General features: G+C 42.5%; 1 long non-coding RNA gene across 1 annotated transcript; it reads left to right on the top strand.

Moving 5' to 3' along the window:
* The first annotated feature begins 4,497 nt into the window (after positions 1 to 4,497).
* On the top strand, positions 4,498 to 7,587 carry LOC112612312. Its single transcript, XR_003116841.1, has 3 exons — positions 4,498 to 4,622; positions 6,400 to 6,524; positions 7,346 to 7,587. It is a non-coding gene; the product is annotated as an uncharacterized LOC112612312 (long non-coding RNA).
* The last annotated feature ends 767 nt before the right edge of the window (positions 7,588 to 8,354 follow it).

Here is an 8,354-nt window from a genome sequence, read left to right as displayed (position 1 = left end):
ACACATGAGGTACACAGGAGGGCCTGAGCTGAAATGAAAGGAGCCAAGGTATCTCCCGCTTTGCAGAGACTGCTGGTCTAGAAGTGATATCAACATATGTTTCACTCAGGCCTTATTAAATAGCGAGAGTGGTCCAATTGGTCTGGTTCTTTAGGCCTGCTGCTAGGTCAGACACTGTCACCAGAAGGAGGCAGTTGTGTGAACCAGCCTGGGAAGATGTTAGCAAAATAACAGTAGCTGCAAAGTCCTGACTAATCACCTGCATATTCTCATGACAAGCCTAGTCCCTGATACGTGAGTAGCTAAGACTACTTTCAGAATGCAGTCTTAAAATATATTATAGAAGATGGGTGCAGTGGGTCACATCTGTAATCTCAGTTACTCAGGAGGCTGAGGCAGGGGGATGCCTTGAGCCCAGGAGTTCAAGACCAGACTTGGCAACATAGCAAGACCCCATCCCTAAAAATGTTTTTTGTTTTGTTTTGTTTTGTTTTGTTTGTTTTTTAAATTAGCCTGGCATGGTGGTGCATGCCTGTAGCCCCAGCTACTCAGGAGGCTGAGGCAGGAAGACCTCTTGAGCCCAGGAGTTGGAGGCTGCAGTGAGCTATGATTGTGCCACTGCACTACAGCCTGAGTGACAGAGAGAGACCTTATCTCAAAATTAGTTAATTAAAATAATAATTTAGAAATTTAAAGATATGTAGATAGATATATTATTGGTTTTTCTTGGTTGACTCTACTGACACGACCCAACTCTCTTGGTTGACTCTACTGACACGACCATTAAGAAAAGAGACAATCCCCAGATATAGACACATGCCTTGGCCAGGTCTCCTGATGCAAAAGCTCTTGGTAGACTTATGAGGTCTCCAGCTCTAAGAAGTCAGGCCTTAGAAAGCCTGCCAGGAGCTTATTAATCTTCCTTAAGATCTTTTCAGGAATTAGAACCAAGAAAATTTCAGGGTTAAAATTCAGGTACCGCTCGGCTGACTAAAACCCAGCATGCCTGTTACAAATGGCACTAGTCTGGAACCGGGAATATTGAGCCAGCTCAGCTTATCTGCCCTAAGGATCTTGTCTTAACTTGATCATCTACAAAGACCTATTTCCAAATATAGTCATGTTCGTAGGTATTGGGGGTCAGGACTTCAACACCTCTTGGGGGGACAAAATTCAACCCAAAACAGAAGGCTTTATGATGCTCTTTGAACTTGAGTTGGATCTTGAAGAATGTAAAGGATTTATATAGCTGGTAAGGAAAAAGTCTTCCTTGCATTCTAAGGAAGGAAAATGGCACATGAAAAGGATGTGGAAGCTGAGCATGGTGGCTCAAACCTGTAATCCCAGCACTCTGGGAGGCCGAAGCAGGCAGATCACTTGAGGTCAGGAATTCAAGACCAGCCTGGCTAACGTAGCAAAACTCCATCTCTTCTAAAAATATAAAAATTATTTGGGCATGGTGGCAGGCACCTGTAGTTCCAGCTACTCAGAAAGCTGAGGCAAGAGAATCACTTGAACCTGGGAGGCAGAGTTTGCAGTGAACCGAGATCACGCCACTGCTGCAGCCTGGGCAACAGAGCAAGACTCCATCTCAAAAAATAAAAAACAAATTTAAAAATGACATGGAGTTTGGAGAGCAAAAGCTTACTCCATGGGACAACAAAGAAGCCAGCTAATTAAGGAGGAAATTCTTGGAAATCGAGTTGAATAGGGAGTGTGGGTCTGATGATGGAGAGTTTGGGCTGATGGGTAGAGGCTTTTTAACTTGATATAGTTTGAAAAGAGAGCAAAGAACTGGCATGGTGAAAGTCTAATGTCCAGAAAACCCAGGTTAAGACAAAGAATAAAAATTATGTGCATTGTTAACCACCAACCATATTCTGATTTTTTCTAGGTGCTGGAAAGAGATTGGAGTTTCAGGAAACAAACGTTATCCCTGTTTTATATTCATGGAGTTTCACTCTCTAACTATGTAATTATAAATTGAGACAAGTGATCAAAGGGAAAAGAACTTGTCTCTCTAGAGTGCATAACGAAGGAGCTTGACCTAGACAAGGTCAAGAAAGGCATCTTTGGAAAGGGATGTTTGCTCTGAGAACTGTGGGATGTGCAGGAGTTAAGCAGGGGCAGTTTGATAAGGAAGAAGGAGGGCAAGGTGTATGAAATAGAAGAGTAGTGCAGTCAAAGCGTCTACATGGGTCCAAGGGCTGAGCACTCAGTGGATGTCACCTAGAAAGATGTTTTAAAAGTGTAAATGCCTGGGTTCTATCCATGCATTGGAGACCCGTTGTAAAATGGAAATGCATTCTCTGGGGATAGAGTAGCAAGTATATGGCCTAACTTTGATCTACTAAATCGGTCTTGAGTAGCACATGGCAAGATTCTTAAGTCTTCTTTCTGAACCTTAGTCAGTTTTGGAAACCACTAGATCAGATATCTAGGGCCTCTCCTAAATAAAGAAGGAAAGTTTTGCTCTCAGTGTTGCCTTTTTCTGCTGTCAGAGGCCACCACCTTTCTTCTCCTTACCCTCTATCCCCTTCCCGTCCACAGTCCATGCCTATCCTGTGCAGGAGTACACACGTGCGTGCATGCACACACACACACACTTCTAGTGCCCATTTCTCTGCTTGCCAGGATGTCTTCTGAAGTCATTCTCTCTGGTCTGCTCTCCCAAGCTGTGCCCCAGACTGAGGACCCTTCGTGATCTCTTTCTGCAGGAACACTGAACTGACCCATTTTGTAATCACTTAGGACCCTGCTATCTGCTAATTAATAAAGTTATCTATAGTTACATATTGACTGGCCAAAATCATTCCAGATAATTATAATGATAACTTACATGTAAGGATATGTGGTACCATAACTTAAAATGGCATTTTAAACACTATCTCATTTAGTATTTCTAGCAGAACTAAACTGTTGTGCAATACCGGCCACACTCAACAGGTGGTGTGTCATCACTGACCAAGGTTAAGCAGCAAACTTGCTACTCTATCCCTAGAGAATACATTTCCATTTTACCAGGGGTCGCCAACCTCCTTCTTAAGGCAGAGGAATGGCTGCTATTGAATTCATCTTAAAGGTAGCCTTGATGGGATTAGGGTGGGGATACAGGGTAATTGGGCAGGAGGAAACTTTTAGCACTACAATGTATGGGAGACAACACAGTAGAGAGATTAAGAGCAGTATGTCTGGGCTTTTGAATAAAAAGACTTGAGTTCAATACCCAGTGCCGCAATGCATTAACTGTGTAGTCTTGGTCCAGTTGCTTAATCTCTCTGACTCCAGCTTCCTCAACTGAAAGTGGGGTTTATAGTAGTACGGACCTCATAAAATGGGTGTAAAACTTAAATGAGATAATTCAATGAAAGCATTTAACAAAGTGTCTAGCACATATTAAAACTACTTTTTAATTGTTGTTATTAAACCACTTAGGCAACTGCCTTCCCTTTTGTGAGATTGGCCTTAGAGACAGCCAACAGAAAATGAAAGTGGATGTGTTTGCATTAATGGGAGGTGAGAAGATAAGGAGGAAGAATTGAGAGAGCAAAGGGAAGAAAAGATTGTAAAGCCCTCTGCTCACTTGGTCTTCCTCTGATTCCACCAGCCCAGGTAGGCCATTTTCTTGCCCTGCCAGAAGGAGTAGAAATTGAACTGTGATCTGGAGAGCTATCTGTTCTGATCATTAGTCAAACACCAGGAGCCAGTTAGACTTAATTGTCTTTGAAACATCTGAAGACCAAACACTTTTTTTTGGAGGTCAGGCTGCATAACTGAGAAAGAGGCAGAGGTACCTGGGATGAAAATAAAGGCATAATAGGTTCATATAGTTGGTCTGAAAATTAGCTTTAGGATCTCCTTACGTTTGTTTCTTAATGGTGTGAAACATAATAATGGCTTTGGCCGTAATAAAGATGAATTACAGTTTTTTTTCCTGTAAAATAATGAAGCTTTAGTAAACATCCCAGGTTTATCACTTAATTTATCCCTAGCTCATGGGGAAAGAGACCTCCCCCCAACCCAGCCCCCATTTTTAATATTCCAAGCTACTAGATTTCAATAACCCACTTTCCAGCAATGTGTGTCTCATTTCCCTGGACAGACCAAATAGGCAATAACAGCCTCTCGGTTAGAACACTAATGTTGTAATTTAGAACTTCTGTCAAGATGAAGGATCTTTGCTGGGATCCTCAGAGGGCCCACAGCAACACTTCAACCCGGGCCCGGATAATGAAGTTTTCATTATTAAATAAAGATATTTTAGGAATGTCATAAACCATAAATCCACTCTCTTCTATTGCCCTGCCACCTTTTTGTGTTTATTTCTAGCAAAAGTCCATCCTCTTTCGATTGCCCCAACTCCTCCAAGCTTAGTGTTTCTTGCCTTTCAACCCCCTAATCCCACTGTGATGCACTTATGTTGCCATGGTGACAGAAGACTGTGTCTTCTCCCACATTGAGACCCAAAGGCTATAAAAAAAGAAGGTGTCTGTGGAGAAGAAGAGTGCCTGCTGCCTCTGCCTGTTGACCTCCTCCTCCCCACCTTGTCCTGCCAATCAGCGGAGAGACTCACTCCACACAGTTTTATCTCACCTCAAGGAAATGCTAACATGTGCCATCAGGTCTGGCTGTACTTAAAAATTATGGCACAATCAATTTTTAATGTGAATTTAGTTCTGGTTGGAAGCTTTAGACTCTGAGTCCCAGGAAAATGATTCATCTGTTTATTCGTTTGCCAAATACTGGGGTGCGGTTTTCTCAAACCCCACCTGCCTTAACCTGGTTGTGCTCTTGTCCCTAAGATCACACACAGCCTTACTGAGGCTGCTCATGCCAGGCTCAGGAACCTGCCCCCTGCAGATCCAGCCCCATGCTGGAGGGCAGAGGGGAGGAAGAATGGACACTCTTATTTTCCCAAGGCCCGGTGACACAACAGAGTCAGAGGGCAAAGAGAGCTCAGACGCATCTCAGCGGACTCCATAAATCAGAGAAGCAGGACATCTGAAATTGGGAACTCATTTAGCCACCCCCAACCCGCTATTGAACCACACCTGACAAGCCAGATGTCTTAAAAGATTCAGAGGAAACTTTCCAGTCTATCACAGTGTAGTAAAGGAACTCACTCATATTTGCATGTAACCAAATGTCTCTTTGCTGTGAATTAGGCTCATATTCAAAGGAGATGAAGATCTACTTATAACAATACTCAATATTATGTTCTCAGAAGGGGAGTGTTAACACTTAGGGAACCAGTCTGTACTTGTATTTTTGTTTATACTCATGATCCAAATGAAAGCAAAAAGAACTGGAAGATTAATCAAGGATGAATTTGTAGATATACTGAGGACAAAAATGATGACTCCATATGGCTTCCAGCCATCTCTGTGTAGTTTCTCCCATCACAGTGATATTTGACGTTGAACAGATTAAACAATAAGATATAGTTTTTAAAAATCACTTTTTCATCTCCATTGCTCAATGAGCTTCAGGAACAGTTGGTCTCAGCAAAACACGCTGTTTTCTGAAAACATCTGAGAATCCAAATTATGAATTACATACAGTGTGTATACACACACACACACACACACACATATATATATATTTAAAAGTCCATCTTGGAGCACGCATCAGTTTGGGATATTTATTGGAGGAGAGGATGCAACAAGCCACAGAATGTTATCAGCACTTGAATTAATTGAAAATAAATTTCCCCTCCCAGCACTAAACAAATGACGAGTTTTTTGTGTGATAGCACACACCAGCCTGCAATAGGTTACTAAGATTCCACTAATTAAAAAAAAATCTCATTTGAAGATAGTTAATGGTTTCTGCATTTCCACAAAGTGCTAGTCAGACTACATTCCCCTGAACTTCAGGGTCTGTGCTGATTACTACTCAATTAGTTTTGATTCAATTCACTGAAGAAAAATGTCCATTTCATTAGTGTGGAGAAATAACCATTGGACACAAAATATATTTCTCAGCATTGCTATGGCAACCGAGATGACACAGCTGAGCTCAGAATGTTAATGCCTTCCCTGGGACTATGTTTTTAAGTCAGCATGCGGCCATTAAGCCTTGCTGGGTGGGGGTGGCTCCTGTCACATCGCCGTTGTGATTGGCAGGCAGAAGAACGCATGGTGCTCCCAAGAAGGCTTGGTTTCTGCCACTCGCCTCCCCTGCCACTCCCCTGTGGGCTGAGCAGATCGGCAACAGCATAGATTGTCGTTTTGCAAGTCCCCAAGGCCCCTCTTTATGTGACATGCAGAAGTCCAGCTGGGCAGTGAAAAATGCGATCTGTCATCCAAATGTGTTTTCCTATGTGTTGTCTGTTTTGTGAATGCATGCGACTGTCCAGGTGATGAACTAACTTTTGAGCTCGTCATTGCTGCATTCCAGCCAGCACAGCATTGACAGAGAGGTGAGGAGCCAGTGGTCCAGCAGTTCAGTAAATATGGCGGTCAACCTGAAGCCCTCTGCGCACTTGAGGAAGACTTGATTCTCATCTGCACCCCCCAAGACATGTAAGCAAAGGATGGGAAAGCAGATTCTAGATTACCGAAGCAAAGAAATGGATCTGTCTGTATGCAATAGGGAGCAAACATGTCAATACTAGTCTTCAGGAATAATAGATGTGGCCATTATTTAGATGTTAATTAGGGCATAACCAAATTAAATCATAGTGAAATTTCATTTGGGAGACCGAATTTTCCAGGTTAAATGGATAACTGCCCATATTTTCCCTTAAGCTATGGTGGCATAATCTTAGGTTACCAATTAATAATTAATTGCTGTATACCGTGTTCAAGGCTTCATGCCTTAGGATACAAAGATTAAGTACATGGAGCCTACACCCTCAAGGGACAGTTTAGTAGGGAGATAGCATATGAACTATTAATGAAAGCTACTATGTATTGAGTACTGACTGTGAGACTGGAAGTGTACTAAGTACTTTATACGCAGTATTTTAATGTACTCCTCATATTAGTACTATGAGGAGGATGTTAGCTCCATTTTATAACCAAGTACACTGAGACTTAAAAAAGGGACTTGGCTAGTCAATTACTAGTTCAATTACGGCAAGTAACTGGCAGAGCTGGATTCAAACACAAGTCTCTCTGACTCCACAATCACTTCGAACCACCATGCACACTGCCTTTCATGTACACATGAATAGAAAAGGCAGGCTGTAAATATTCAGGGACCAGTGACTTACAAAAGTAAATACCTGATCTGTAAGGAAAGCAGCAAGTCTGATTGCATTTAATTAATTTAACTTCCCTTTTAAAATTCATCTTCAAAGTAATGGGCAAAATCAGAGTGTCCCATTTCTTCCATTAAGCAGATGTTCTGCACATTGCCCTCCTGCTCCTTCTACGACCACAGGGAGAGGAAGCACGGCTGATGCAAGAGCTGCCAAAAGGCAGGGAGCAAGAGCTCATTCCACAACAAGAGCAAGCTCACAGTCGGTGATCTCAGTGTCAGGGTCCCACTCTATCCTCTTGGGATCCTAGGCATCTGAGCCTCTCTATGTTTAATCATCATCATGTCACTATCAAAAATATTTATTAAGCTGCTGCATACATATGGTTCTGGTCACCCCATTTGTTCTTGCTCCCTTGGCACATTATGTAATTTCACTCTATTTGTTTCCAGTGGTTTGACATAATTTTATATCATCTTTATACCTCTCCAGATACAGTGCTCAAAACACCCAGACTCAGACCTCTCTGAGTTCACAGAGTAGATTCTTACCCTTCTCTTTGCCTGACCATAGCAGGAACAGTGGATCTTGGTGACAGGGATCTTGGTTCAGGGCTGGCCCCGTGGCTGTCTCTTTCATGTGAAGCAGAATTAACCAACATAGGTGGGGACTTGCAATCTAAAATTATGCCACAGATAAAGCATGCAATGGGTACACACACCACTCTGTAGATGGGCTTTGTTGCTAGAATAGCATTTGTGAAAATGTGCTCTAAGAAAACCTAACTTCTTAGAATGTTAAAGGATGTTATAGTCATGCAGTTCAGAATATGCTACTCCAAAACATGGCACCTTGGCACTTAAGAAAAGAGCAGAAGCAGGAAGGTCTCTATGACCTTTGCCATTCTCCCCTGAAGTGGGCCATAAAATAATTCTCCGACTTTTCTCTAAAGTAGGGCATAAGACCCTCATCCCAGAGGAGTCCTCCCTGTACCCAGAGAAAAGGAATGAAGATACATGGACACAGAGAAAAACATGAACAAGGCCACGTGCAGTGGCTCGAACCTGTCATCTCAGTACTTTGGGAGGCCAGGGTGGGAGAATGATATGAGCTCGGGAGTTTAAGATCAGCCTAGGCAACGTGGCAAGAC

This window comes from Theropithecus gelada, chromosome 1 (assembly GCF_003255815.1).
Source record: "Theropithecus gelada isolate Dixy chromosome 1, Tgel_1.0, whole genome shotgun sequence".
NCBI classification, from domain to species: domain Eukaryota; kingdom Metazoa; phylum Chordata; class Mammalia; order Primates; family Cercopithecidae; genus Theropithecus; species Theropithecus gelada.
This window is presented reverse-complemented; position numbering and strand designations above follow the sequence as displayed.